We start from the raw sequence: 15,426 nt of genomic DNA, 5'->3' as shown, positions 1-15,426 counted from the left end.
GTTTTAAGTGTAGACAAGTCCTAAGCTGGTGTGGTTATTTTTAACAAAGCTATGTACACTTATAGTAATTATATCCAATTACAATGTTCTTATTCTTGCATCCTGGTTTTCCAGTGAACATTCTCTTATGAGGGGTCAAGCATATTGAACTACTCTCTAGGGCAGTAGCTGAAGTAAAGCCTGATCTACATTACAAAGTTAGGTTAATGCAAGGCAGGTTATGTCGACCTAGTTGTGCATCGGTCTGCACTTCAATTTGTCTCCCGCTACTGAAAGTGCTCTATTAGGCCGACATAGCATCACCACCTCTCCGAGTGGCATAGAGCCATGGCTAATCTACTTAGGTAGACACATTGTGAGTGCTGACACTGTTGCCCTAACTGTCCTTCAGCAGCTGTCCCACAATGCCCCACACTGACAGTTCTGGTCACCATTGTGAACTCCATTGCCCATAGAACATGGAGACCAGAAGCCCCCTCCCCTTTAAAGCCCTCTGAATTTTTGAAATTCTAATTTTTGATTGCGCGGCTGGGTGAGAGAACCTAGCAGTTCTACACTGTTGAGTGCAAGTGCCCAGCTGAGCATGCTAGTAACATTCTCCAGATGTGTTCCTGCCTAGAATAGACAGGAGATATTGGATCTTCTGGGCCTGTGGGGAGAAGAGGCTGTGCAGACATGCCTTTGAACCAGCCATAGAAACATTGAAACCTATGAGCAGATTGCTCTGGGGATGGAGGAGAAGGAACCAGCAGCAGTGCTGCATGAAAGCCAAGGAACTGTGGCAGGCATACCAGCTGGCTTGGGAGGCCCACAATTGAGCTGTTGCCAAGATGCAGACCTGCTGCTTTTACAAAGAGCTGCATGGTGGAATGCTTGGTGGAAACGCCACAACCTCCCTGCCCCCTCAGCACCATGGGTACCTCCAAGGAGCCCAAGTCACAGGAGCTTGCTGTGAACAGTGAGGAGGAAGTGATGGTGGAGGAGGAGTACAGGGACAGTCAACTGGGTGATCCAGGATCTCTTTGACTCCTCCACAGTCCAGCCAGTCCCACCAGTCAAGCATGGGATGGAATCTCAGGTAAGCGTATAGATAAATTTTCAATTACAGGGATGGTACCCCTAATGTACAAGGACACAATCTTTTGACTTTTCATTAATTTACTTGTGCTAGAAGAGGTAGTGGCACAACCAAGAGAGAGAGAGTTCTATCTGCTTTTCATTCCCCCTCTAGACTTAGGTTCATGCGGAGCAGTTTTTTTATGGGGATGTCTCTTCAATCTTCCTGAGAGATCTAGATGAAACTTTCTTGGAGGTACTCTGCAATCTTCTGCCGAAGGTTTCTAGAGAAGGCTGCCTTATTCCTTCCTCTGTGGTAGGATGCTTTCCCACTCCACTCAGTGATAACTTCAGGAAGCACCATTGCAGTACACAGGCTAGCAGCATATGGGCCCGGGCATCTTTGGGATGCCAGAAGCACACTCTGCCTTTGTTACTCTGAGGAGTGAGAGATCAGCTAAAATAACCAGTGCCTCTGGAAAACTGTGCCAGTATTCAGTGCCATTGCACTATACTACTAGAATCATGTAACTGAGCAATTCCCTCCTGATTTTCCCAACCCTTGGCATGTTGTGCTTACCATTGCTGGTGTTGTGCACAAACAGTCCCAGGCAGAAGTGAGAATGTAGTGCTTAAAACTTTAGGGGAGCCAGGGGCATGAGTTCAGCATCTTGTTCTGCTTTCTGTAGTGAATACGCTGACAATGCTACCTCTTTTTTTTTTATCTTCATCTGCTGCCTTTGCAGCCCTCCTCCATGCCCGCTGAATGCCTGAGCCAGATATGGAGAAAGAAGAGGACTCTGGATGACCTGTTCGGTGAGATCCTGCAAGCCAGTGCTGCATCGGATCATGAGCACTGGGCCTAGAGGATAAACTTCGTGGACAGCCTGGAGAAGGATAGAGTGGAGAGGAGGAGAGTCCCAGCAGGAAAAGGAGAGGGAGACCTAATGGGGCTTTTCAGGCTGTAAACAGACTCTGGTGGACCTGCAGATTCAACAGTCCTGGCCTCCCCTCCCTCTTCAGCCTATTGAGAACTCAACTTCAAGACCTCCCTATACCCCTTCCCCCCAACATTACACATTGACGTTAGTGGTCGCTGCACTACCCCTAAGACACCGCCTCAGGAGGATATTGAATACAATCACACCTTCACATATGCTGACCTATGAAAGCCATTGTGGTTGTATGTAGAGCTGAAATGGACATTAATATTCATTCCCCTTCATAACTTCGGTTCTCTTAATTTTTTAAGTTTTATTAACTTTTTAATGTATTTGCTTTTTTTTGGTAGTGATTTTGTTACAGAAAAAAATTCTTTTTGGAACACAATTCTTATTTTGCAAGATATGCTGCTGAGTACTCTGTAGTTCTGAAAGCAACCAATTACCTGCTGCACAGGCTTGGTCTACGCTACAGAGTTAGGTCAACATAAGGCAGCTTATGTCAACCTAATTATGTTAGCGTCTACACTTCATCCTTGCTCCTGCCGATGTAAGTGCCCTAATACACTGACATAACTCCTCCACCGCAAGAGGCATAGGGCTTATGTCGATGTAGTTAGGGTGATAGTGTCCGTGTAGACATTGCGTTATTTTATATCGGTAGAGCCCTGTGTAGATTAAAAAAAATTGGATCCTTATCTGCGGTAAATAAATAGTATCCAATCTGCAATCCCCACTCCACATTTTATATGGATCCACACTATAGAGTAGCAATTCTCAAATAGTTGTGCATGGGCCCCCTGGGGGGCCGTGAGCTGGTTTCAGAGAGGCCACAGCCCCACAGGCTTGAAGCCTGGTGTTAAGCGCCCCCCCCCGCATGGGAATGAACCCCGGACTGGGAAGTTGGGAGCCCAGCTTGGAGTGGGGAGCTGGGAGCCCAAATCTTAGTGGGGAGCACTGAGCTGGGAGCCTCCCGCCTGCTCCGGGGTAACAACCCAAGCTGTGAGCTATAAGGGGTTCGCAGCAGAGAGCCTACCAGCCTTCCTTGTCAATTTCATGGCTCCAGCATGGGAGCTGTGAAATTGACAAGAATGACAACGAACTGCGATGAATAGAGCTCTGGATATCCACTTTATATCTGCGGATATCCGCATCCATGGATGCGGTTCTTTGTGGATCAGATGCAGATCCAATATTTTTTATCCCACAGGGCTCTAGAGCAGCATTTCTCAACCGTCTGCGGCCCCCTCCAGGAGTTTCAGGGGGTCTGCCCGGTGGGGAGTGGAGCTGAGAGCTCAGGCGGCAGCTCAGCCCCCACATTGTACCTCTTAAATCAGTGGACGTGCTCCTGGAGAGGATGTGCACCACCGACAGAAGGAAAAAAAAACAATACCTTTTTGTGGTCACCATAAAACAATAGGAGCAAGCAGATTCCTCTCAGACAGGTTGCCACCTGGGTTTGTGGGAATTTGTAAAATAAGGGCATGAAAATTGTGGGATACAGATAACATTATGGGATGGAGACGGTTGGAAACTGGGAAGTTTACCCCATGATCCCAGTCACCCATGCGTGACTTATTTCAGCCCCAGCATGCTTTGCCAAAACTTCCCAACAGATCATGTGCTAGATGGTGGCAAGTTACACAGTGGGATGCATCCCTGGTGCATCACAGTCTGCATCAATACAATCACTCCTGGTGTTACGCACACTGCTGACATAAGGAGCCAAGTATACACATGCACAAGTGAAGTACTGACTGAGGCAATTGTATGCTGATGTAATTTGAGTTGACATAAGTTTGTAGTGTAGATATGGCCTAAGTTTCTTCAGTGGGTATTGAACCACTCATGTGAAACATGCTCTGCATCCAAATGTAAGTCTACTTGCAGTAAAACGAGATAGCATTGTTACTCTACATGTTGTGAGGGACACTGTCTATTTGAATTTTTTTTAAATTAACCAATTTTTTTTTAAAAACCCTGCTTCTAATACAGCATTGGTTAAATGTCTTGAATTAAAAGAAGGAACTTGCTATACAAGGGACACTAAAATTGATTATACATAAACTGCTGTCAAATGTTTCAGATTAGCAGCCGTGTTAGTCTGTATTCACAAATTTATTAGAGCATAAGCTTTCGTGAGCTACAGCTCACTTCATCGGATGCATTTGGTGGAAAAAACAGAGGAGAGATTTATATACACACACACAGAGAACATGAAACAATGGGTTTATCATACACACTGTAAGGAGAGTGATCACTTAAGATAAGCCATCACCAGCGGGGGGGGGGGGGAAGGAGGAAAACCTTTCATGGTGACAAGCAACGTAGGCTAATTCCAGCAGTTAACAAGAATATCAGAAAAAAGAAAAGGAGTACCCGTGGCACCTTAGAGACTAACAAATTTATTAGAGCATAAGCTTTCGTGAGCTACAGCTCGCTTCATCGGATGCAGACAGCCCCCCAATCTGAAGCAAATACTCACCAGCAACCACACCCCACACAACAGAACCACTAACCCAGGAACCTATCCTTGCAACAAAGCCCATTGCCAACTTTGTCCACATATCTATTCAGGGGATACCATCATAGGGCATAATCACATCAGCCACACTATCAGAGGCTCATTCACCTGCGCATCTACCAATGTGATATATGCCATCATGTACCAGCAATGCCCCTCTGCCATGTACATTGGCCAAACTGGACAGTCTCTACGTAAAAGAATGAATGGACACAAATCAGACGTCAAGAATTATAACATTCAAAAACCAGTTGGAGAACACTTCAATCTCTCTGGTCACTCGATCACAGACCTAAGAGTGGCTATCCTTCAACAAAAAAGCTTCAAAAACAGACTCCAACGAGAGACTGCTGAATTGGAATTAATTTGCAAACTGGATACAATTAACTTAGGCTTGAATAGAGACTGGGAATGGATGAGTCATTACACAAAGTAAAACTATTTCCCCATGGTATTTCTCCCCCCCACCCCACCCCCCACTGTTCCTCTGATATTCTTGTTAACTGCTGGAATTAGCCTACCTTGCTTGTCACCATGAAAGGTTTTCCTCCTTTCCCCCCCCTGCTGCTGGTGATGGCTTATCTTAAGTGAGCACTCTCCTTACAGTGTGTATGATAAATCCATTGTTTCATGTTCTCTGTGTGTGTGTATATAAATCTCTCCTCTGTTTTTTCCACCAACTGCATCCGATGAAGTGAGCTGTAGCTCACGAAAGCTTATGCTCTAATAAATTTGTTAGTCTCTAAGGTGCCACAAGTACTCCTTTTCTTTTTGCTGTCAAATGTATAACGTAAAGTTGTGGGGGGAGGCAGCTTTAGAAAAAAATTCAGTGGTATTCATTTTGGATCTTGTAATTATAGTAGATACAGAATTTGTAGATGGAAATGTGATTTCCCTCCCCCCCCCCCCGTTACTGGTGCTCCTTTTATTTGCTCAAAGTACTTGCACCGGTTCTGAAAACAATGTCAAAACTTTCAGCTAGGAATCTGCACAACTAAATTATTGCTTTAACTATTAACTTTTCAAAAATGTCATTTTAAGTTCTAGGTGATTTGATTAACATGTACAATGTTTTGCATAAGCTTTCATTTTGATTCCTAAGGGAGTTCCCCCCCCCCCACTCCACAATTGTGGCTATCAGTGTTCTCGTACATGTGTTGTACTCTTGTTAATTTAGCATACATTGCAAAGAGTGTCTTTTCTATTTTATAGTAACATTTGTTAGAATAGGTGGGGCAAATCTTCATGTAATTGGTAATCCATTAATATTTCAGACAACTGCTGTGTCCTTTGTAAGTTACCTAGGGACCAAGCCAGTTAATGCGGGAGAGGTGAAGGCTTCAGGAACACTTCATTGTTCTTTTTTGTAGAACACTTTTATAAAGGATGTTTGGCTGCAGGTAAACTATACAATGAAATTGGCTATGCAGCGTATTCATAGTACAGTATTAAATTATTGGAGATGTTCGAGGTGAGAGAACAATTTAAGTGAGTTTGGGTGTCAGTTTGTTCTTAGGTCTTTGTTTATAAACATGAAAGAAACCTTTCTACATGTTTGCAGGTTGTATCAGGGCACTGCTGAGGAAGCCTCAATCAGCTCCAGCCACTCTAGCCCCAATCAGGGGAAATGGATTGGGGCTGGGTAAATAGCCTAGGTTTGCCTGATCACTGACTGCACCTGCCAGCCTTATTAGGCAGGAGCAATAAGGCTGGAAGGAAGTGAGTGAAAAGGGTGGCAGAGACCAGGAGGGAAGAAAGGCTCTGAGAGAGGTAGGAGCCTGCTTACTCTGTTGCTGACCAGGCCTGTATTAGGCCAAGCCATTGTAAATAGCCTGTTTATAGTAGTAAACTGGTGGTAGGAAATGGACACAAATAAAGAGCACAGGAGTTGCACCAGCTTGGAGTTTTCCTGAGTCTGTGAGGAGTGGGGCCTAGGGACTGGACACGCAGAGGCGCAGCAGGCACCCCGTTACACAGACATAGGGATTAAGAAGAGAAATTAAGATTTGTATCTTAGTAGGGCATTTTGCCCCAGGCAAAATAAGTGTTAATCAATAAATTTAATAGAGTTTTCTAGCAGGCACAGTGTCAATATACAGTGCAGTGGCCAGATCTGGTAACACTCCAGCTGCTCAAAGGTGTGTTGGAACCAGTGAGCATCGGCCTGCATCAGCTGTTCTAAAAGGTATGACCATCAGGCAAAGTACCAGCAGTGTGGAAAGATATCAGAATGTCCCTGTACAAAGGCAAAGAATCTTGCATTGTGTGTGGCAATTACAGACTATTATTATCCTGGAAAGGTCTTTTTGTTCACATTCTGCTTGGTAGAATGTGGTTGTTCCTTAACAGACATTGTCATCACAGCAATCAGGTTTCACTGTTGGATGGTCAGCAGTGGACACTGTCCTTACCCTCCAGCTTCTAGTTGAGCTGCATTGAAAATTTAACTACCCATTTCACATAGCATATACCAACTCAAAGCAGCCTTTATTCGGTTGACATGCCAGCAGTTTGGCTTGCACTGAAATGAGTTGGTGTAACAGATGTTCAGATAAATCTGGTGCACAATCTTCACACCAGTACTGCTGTGAGAATGCACATTAGTTCATCACTTTCCCTGTGTTTCTACACAACCTCAGCTCTGTGTGACAGGGATGCATTCTTGCCCCGGTACTATTCTGTTGAGCTGCCTACTGGATATTAGGGCTTGCCACTCCACACATCAGAATCAAGGTTGGTCGAGAAGCGTTCACCACAAGACTGCTGATGACACTGCCTTGCCTGTTGAGAAGTGCAGTAACTTCAACCCTGTCCTCCAACGTCTCTAAGATGCCGCGCAGGCTATGGGGTTGAACATCTCATGGCAGGAGACCAAAGTCCAGAATCTTGGAGCTGGACCCCCAGAACCCAGAACAGGTGGGGTCAGATATTGTGGAAAGTGTTGACAAGTTCATCTTATCTAGGTACAAGCAGAGTTCAGTTGTTCACAGCAAAATGACTAACAGGATTCACCCCTCCTGCACGAAGTCCATATCTAGCTTATGGATGCAAGAACATCTTAGCATGGAAACAAAGTTCAGGATACATCAAACCCATGTCATACCTGTATTACTATATGGGTCAGAAACCTGGGCCCTCTTATAGGCAGTCTTGGACGGACTAGAGGCATTTCATATGCACTGTCAGCGCTAAGTCCGGAGCATAAAGTGGTTTGTCAGCAGCGTTTTGCAGAGATCTGGCATTCCTTCAGTCATTCATTATATTCAAAAGTGGTTTTGCGTGCTCTTCCACCATGTCACGAGGATGGATAGAAATACCATAGCACACCATGCTCTCAAACTCTCCATCGACATGCAAAGTGGTGCACACCCTGACTCTACCTGGCACTGACCAAAGGGTTGCCCCAGAGATTCATGGATTTGCAGGATTGAGCCAGATCTGGGAACTTCACCAGGCCTTGTGGAGTGCAACACCCTCAATTGTGATCACTCTGGCTGGAACAATGGTTTTTAATCTGTGTGTGTTTGAGTATGACTGGGGGGATGAGAGAGTCTCAGCTTCTGGCCTCTTGCCTGCCCAGGAAGCTGAAGGTGATGACTTTTTTTTGTGGCTGCCAGCCAAGCAAAGTCAGACATGATAGGCAGAAGGCTGGGGAGCTAGGGACCAGAGCACAAAGCAGAGTGTGAGACAAAAACTGTGGAGGGTTAGGTAGGCCAGCTAAATATGAGGGCTAATTTACCATAAATCGGAACATTCCAGCTGTTGGAGAAGTTGCCTGTGGTTTTTTCTTCTGTAGCTTTTCTGGTGCAACAACATTTTACAATATTTTACAACAAAAGGAGAAAAACAGAAACTCATACAGCTGTGGTTGCCAGTCACTTTGGGGCTGGGGTCTTACCTATTGCAAGCCCTCAGCTCTTCCCATGTCACCCTCCTTATACAATCCCGCAGTAGGTGTTCTTCCTGGAAGGCCATGAATTCACCCACCTCTCCATTTTCCTCTTTTTTCCATCTATCCTTTTACCTTAATACCAATAGCCAAACAATCTTTATAATTGTTTAGGGCTGTCAAGCGATTAAAAACATTAATCATGATTAATCGTGGGATTAAGCGCACTGTTAATAATATAATGCCACTTATTTAAATATTTTTGGATGTTTTCTACATTTTCAAATATATTGATTTCAGTTGCAACACAGGATACAAAGTGTACAGTGTTCACTTTATATTTATTTTTTGCTTACAAATATTTGCACTGTAAAAAACAAAAGAAATAGTATTTTTCAGTTAACCTAATACAAGTACTGAGGTGCAATCTCTTTATTCTGAAAGTTGAACTTACAAATGTAGAATTAGGTACAAAAAAAAATCTGCATTCAAAAATAAAACAGTGTAAAACTTTAGAGCCTACAAGTCCACTCAGTCCTACTTCTGGGTCAGTCAATCCCTCAGACAAACAAGGTTGGTTACAATTTTCAGGAGATAATGCTGCCCGCTTCTTGTTTATTGTGTCACCTGAAAGTGAGACAGGCGTTTGCATGGCACTGTTGTAGCTGGAGTTGCAAGATATTTATGTGCCAGATGCGCTAAAGATTCATGTGTCCCTTCATGCTTCAGCCACCATTCCAGAGGATCTGCATCCATGCTGATGACAGGTTCTGCTCGATAACAATCCAAAGCAGACGCATGTTCATTTTCATTATCTGAGTCAGATGCCACCAGCAAAAAGTTGATTTTCTTTTTTGATGGTTCAGGTTCTGTAGTTTCCGCACTGGAGGGTTGCTCTTTTAAGACTTCCAAAAACATGCTCCACACCTCGTCCCTCTCAGATTTTGGACTGCACTTCAGATTCTTAAACCTTGGATCGAGTGCTGTAGCTATTTTTAGAAATCTCACATTGGTACCTTCTTTGCATTTTGTCAAATCTGCTGTGAAAGTGTTCTTAAGAATAAGTGCTGGGTCATCAACTGAGACTGCAATAACATGAAATATATGGCAGAATGCGGGTAAAACAAAACAGGAGACATACAATTCTCCCGCAAGGAGTTCAGTCACAAATTTAATTTACACTTTTTTTTTTTTAACAAGCATCATCAGCATGGAAGCATGTCCTCTGGAATGCTGGCCGAAGTGTGAAGAGGCTTATGAATCTTTAGCATATATGGCATGTAAATACCTTGCAATGCCGGCTACAAAAATGCCATGCGAATGCCTGTTCTCGCTTTCAGGTGACGTTATAAATAAGAAGCAGGCAGCAGTGTCTCCCGTAAATGTAAACAAACTTGTTTGTCTTAGCGATTGGCTGAACAAGAAGTAGGACTGAGTGGATTTGTAGGCTCTAAAGTTTTACATTGTTTTGTTTTGTTTTTTGAGTGCAGTTATGTAACAAAAATCTATATTTGTAAGTTACACTTTAACGGTAGACATTGCACTGCAGTACTTTTATGGGGTGAGTTGAAAAATACTATTTCTTTTCTTTATCATTTTTACAGTGCAAATATTTGTAATAAAAATAATATAAAGGGAGCACTGTACACTTTGTATTCTGTGTTGTAATAGAAAACAATATATTTGAAAATGTAGAAAAACATCCAAAAATATTTAATACATTTTCAATTAGTATTCTATTTTTGTTTAACAGTGTGGTTAATCGCGATTAATTTTTTTGTTAATCGCGTGAATTAACTGCAATTAATCAACAACCCTATTATTCGTATTAATTTGTTATTTAGATTGAAATAATGCCCATAGTAAACATCCCCAAAGAGCACATATCTGTCTTACCTGGAGGGTGCACAAGATTGCTGAGATGCATGAGCTGAATTGAAGTTGCTTGGGATACGTCAGCTTACAACTTCCATGTTATCCAATTATTCTATCTGTAACCATAACTCTATCTTTCAGGTCATATGTTAAAATATTTACAACTACAATCCCATACTAACAAAATTTGATTTCTGAAAACTAATTTGTGCGTCAGTAGCTACGTTTAAGGCACAAATGTTAATAGTGACAGTAGGTGCCTTGTCTTCATTGTGTGTTAACTTTGGGATAGCTCACACGTTAATTACCCTGAGGTTAAAAAAAAACAAAACTCTTTTTAGTAGTAGTGAAGACAAGGCATTAGTGCTAATGAAAACCATTCAAATGTTTGAGTGCCAGGTGCTGAGAATTTCAGACACTGGAAGGTATATGGTTAACCTGAAATTCATGAGTAGCCATAACTTGCCCTCTGTTTCCCCAGATCTGAAGTGACCTTCGTGCATTAGTCTGCTTATTCACTTCTCAAACATGGTAACACTTGAAATAAAAAACAAACTCATCAGTATACAAATGTCTAGGAAAATATTGGAAGTTTTTAGCATAGATGTGAACATTTTAAAATTTAATAACTGTACTTCACATTAACATCCTAATGTTCCTTTAGGTCAGTGCTCAAGGTTTGCTTATGTTAGTTAGATGTTTAAAATTCTTAGCTGCAGTGCATGCTCAACTTGTGATATTGCAATCAAATATTTTTCTTTCTTTAGTTTAATCAGTTGTGTAATGTAACATAATATTTGATGTTAATTTAAGAATTTTAATAGCTAAACTAAATATAGTTTGCACATTAAACAATATTGTTTTCAGTTCAACCTTTGATTGCTCATATATAGTATAGTAACTCAAACACCTAAATAGGGCACCTAGAAATCATTAGGTGCACCAGGTTAGCTATTCCTATAACAAATAGAAAAACATTGATTTGTTAAACATTTATAGATGTGGTGATAAATCCATTTTAGAAGATTAGTTTCATTCTTGTTCTCTCGCTCCTTTTTTTTTTTAATGACTATGTAAAATAACAATTTACAGATGTGCTACTGATTGGACCATGATGTCAGCCTTCATCGCCTAGTTAAATTTTGAAACGGGCGTCTTTGTGCATTCTCCCATTTTGTCCATCACATTTGGGAGGAACACCCTGTAAACATCCACAAAGTGACTTCATTGTTCTCCTTCAAATTCTTTGACTCTCCTTTTTCCATAATGTCTACAAAAAATGTGACAGTGGTTGGTGGGCCACTGGTGTGCTCATATCACCGACTGTCTTTCTGCCCAGTATTGTTGTCTTATTTCATTCTGCTCCCCATCCCTTTGTCCTGTGGATTTTAACTCTTTGTGGTGGGCCTGTTTTTCTTTTCATGCATCACAACAGGGTCTTGGTTCATGACTAGGGCTCCTGCACACTATGGTAATAAAGGTAAATAATTATATTTCTCAAATTTCTGTACAATAAAACACTAGCTCTTTTAAATGAGATATAAATTGAGTATTTCCGTCACTCCTCAACACTCTCCCCCTCAAAGATTTTAGTCAGATAAGGTTAGCAATGCCTGAGATCTCACTGATTTTTCTCTACTGTATTCAGATCTACATATAAGGTACTGTGTCATAAAACTGTTTGAATGTCTGCCTATGTGTTTAGAGTAGCTATATTGTGATGATGGTTTTGTTTATATGGTTCAGAATGTTGGGATGGGGGAACTAAAGATAAAATTCTTACTGCTACTTTACATTTTGTTTGTGGTTTAAAAGATTTATAAACTTATTTAAATGGACCATCAGAAGCTATATTTATTTTTTTCCTATCCAGTAGTTGTAAGATATCAGATATAATCCTTATACAAATGGAAACAGAGTCTCTTGAAATGCTTTATCTGAATTTTATTATAGTAAAGAATTCTGTGTATACTAAATCTGCATCACACATCCTTTCCATTGTGTATAACTTCAGCAATAAACCTTTCATTTCTAGAAGGAAGTACAAGCAAATGAATAAATTTTGGTGGGGACAGGATAGGATGTGGATTAGATAAAGTTTGGAAGCTTCCTTCCTAACGGCTGTTAACCTGAATTCCGCACCACTCCTCATAACTGCCATTTGAATTTCCTGTTGATTTATATATGAATAATTAATAAAAAACAAGATATTTTTCCACTTTACGTCATACAGCTAACATAATGACTTCTTGTTTAAGCAATTAAATTCCAGTAGGTTTAATAATAGGGCCTAAGTTAGCTTAATGAAAATAATGCTTAACATTCATGGTTATGGAAAGTTGCCTAAGAATGGTTAATATTAAGGCTTTGTGTGTATCAGGAAGCATTTACTTTTATATGACTACTGGAAAAGTGTACGTTTAATGTGCTTTATTGTTTTAGCCTTTCTGCCTTGCCATTTGCTTTTAAATATGCACAAGCTGTTTAAGGCCTAAACTGATAAGATAAGAAACTCCAAAGTAGTGCTGAAGCCATGTTTGGCAGTCATCTTCAAACAGTGGATGACTTAGCAGATATACTAGAACTCTTTCAACATGGACAGACATCCTTGCATGGGGTGCAGCCTTTCTGCTATTAAAAATGCATACGTTTTGAAAGTATGTGCTGATGCATAGGCAATAAGAAGATTATCAAAGTTAATTAACTTGGCCATTTAGTTTGTTTAATACATTTAAACTAGACATCATGGATTAACCATGGATCATAAACTGGAAGCTATGCAAATTTTAGCAGGTAATTTTAGTATAGACTTGTATGATAAGAATCATAATACCTTCCACATTATCACTGAAAAGTTACCGGGAAAATTTACCTTGTTCCCCAGTTTGATGTAGTCAGTAGTACTCTGCATTATCAGTTTTACTTTTTTTCCTTGCTGAGAAGATGCTTGGAAACTCAATGGAGAGTGGGGAGGGAGGAGGAGACCTGTTTTTGTGTGCATGTATATAGTGTATATATAAAATTAATTTTTAAGAATTAAAAACATTTTAAGATTTATCAAGTGTGCTGTATTTGTCTTAAATTCAAGTTGACAGTGTCCCTCTAACTTCATGAGCTAAAATAGTAAAGATTAGTTACTGTCTTAAATAAAATTTTCTCAGTTTGATATCATACCTGTATACAACCAATGGTTTTAATACCACATTTTTTGTAAGATGTGATTAATATGATGGGCATGTTTGTTTCATATTCATTTCCTGTATCCATGGCATATAATAGTTAGTTCTGAAACTGATCTAATCAACATCAGATGGCTTTGGGATAGTTCCCTGTTGATATAACTGTTCGTGACAGCAAGAAATATTTAGAATGTAGCAGCTTAGTATTTTATAAAAGCAAAGATGATGGATCTTGAGTAATAGTTTTTGTACATGTACCATAAGTGCAAGCAGGAAGCACATCCCAGAGGGAGGGCTGTATTCTACATTCAAGGCACAGCTTGCATGTGGGAGTGCAAGACAGGTTGGCTCTCTGGGAGTTCCTAGGGATATTGTTTCTGCCTTGAGTGCAGTAGCTTTTGGGAGTGTAGCTGCTCCTCTGCCTTTTGGAAGGGCGCAGCATGTTTCATATTTACATGTCACCCCTCTCCTGAATGGGTCTAGTATAGCTGACTGCTATGGAGAATATGACCAACCCCTTCGTCACTACTGGGGGAAAAAAATTCTACTAAATGATTGCCTAATGCAGGTTTTTAAAAAAAAAAAATTTTGCTTAACCCCCTTTTCTTCGTCAAATATATTTTAAGTATGGACCCCATAGAAGGTGTGCATGCACCCCATGCAGGCAAGACCAGATTCTTTTAGCTAGCAGTTATGCTTTCTTTTGCCTCTGTGCAAGAGAATAAAGGGAAGGGCAGCTGCAACCCTCCCTCAGTTCCCTCTGGCCACCCGTGGCAGCAAGGTGGAGCCTAGAGGTGTCCTGCTAACAACTATAATGAGAGCTGTCTTTATCTAAGCTTCTGAAACACCTTCAGAACAGCCTTCATTCCCTTACTTTTTGACGTCTTGGACTGAATAATTCTCATCCATACAGACTCCCTGCACAAGGATCTCAAGATGGTCAACACACAACTTGCAGGCTTCAAGCCTTGACTGTCCTGCTTAGAGAGGCACCTGTGGTGTCAGTTCTGCCCAAGAAAATACCACATCCCAAGCACATGCTTGGTTTGCACGTTGTTCTCCACTGGAACCTGAAAATCACGGGATGCAAGATTCCAATTTGATTGCTTAGGTCAGTCTTAGAGGGGCATCAGACCCAGAAGATCTGGGGTCTAAGACCCCCCCCCCCCATACTGTGCTATATAGAGCAAGCACTTGACACCTAAGATTCAGTGGTGAAGTCAGCACCTATGTCACCAGAATCATTGAGGCTGTCCAGAGCCCTGGAATAACAGTTCGAGGAAGAGCTCGGTATCCTGTCTCTGAGACACACAGGAAGACATCTTGGGATAAAACCCTTCAAACCTCATCCAGTAGTGAAGACAAGTAAAAAGGAGCAGACGGTGGTGCAGCAGATTCCATTGGTACGGAGTTCAGTACTGAAGGCACCCACACTCATGCTATCCCTGGTACTGGTGGAACAAATGTACACCGTGGAACTCTCATTGGCACCCAAGATGTTGACTGGTACTGACAAAAATCCCAGTACCATATATATATTGGAAGAGATCTAGTCTTCCACAGCATCACCATTGCTTATCTTCTCACCAGCATTAAGCAGGGAACCATACACTCACTCAGTGGTGGTGCTGGAAATTCAGCCATTGCATAAGGGCTGGCACTGGTCTGGTCAGCAACCTACCAACCACCCATATACATACAGGATGCTACCCTCGCCTTTCTGGGGCTACTGGGGTCACCTTCCCAGACCTCGGGGATCCACTCCTGTCCATCAAGAAAGGAGACTAGCTTTATCTCCAGCAGTCCTCCTTGGCAAGACCACAGATGCTAGAATACCAGAAAGAGCACGCCCTGTTGGCAAAAATCCATCAGTACTCAGCTTCACCCCCCCCACCCCACCTCAGAAAGACCTCTCATTACCTAATAAGGCGGCTGCCTCATCACTGTTACCAATGCTGGATA

At 41.7% G+C, this 15,426-nt stretch overlaps 1 protein-coding gene across 29 annotated transcripts in view; it reads left to right on the top strand.

Annotated features, from left to right (window-relative positions):
* ADD1 (adducin 1) overlaps positions 1-15,426 on the top strand; it is a 126,239-nt gene that overhangs the window by 5,632 nt on the left and 105,181 nt on the right. For 3 of the 29 annotated variants that reach the window (XM_038399328.2, XM_038399323.2, XM_038399324.2), the window contains exon 1: positions 6,242-6,291. The exons of the other annotated variants lie outside the window; for them this stretch is intronic. The gene's annotated coding sequence lies outside the window, so the exon portion shown is untranslated. Of the gene's footprint in view, positions 1-6,241; positions 6,292-15,426 lie in introns of those variants that run through there. 29 annotated transcript variants of the gene reach the window in all.

Source organism: Dermochelys coriacea, chromosome 4, assembly GCF_009764565.3.
Source record: "Dermochelys coriacea isolate rDerCor1 chromosome 4, rDerCor1.pri.v4, whole genome shotgun sequence".
Lineage (NCBI taxonomy): Eukaryota > Metazoa > Chordata > Testudines > Dermochelyidae > Dermochelys > Dermochelys coriacea.
The sequence above is the reverse complement of the archived record's forward strand: the minus strand, read 5'-3'. Positions and strand labels throughout refer to the sequence as shown.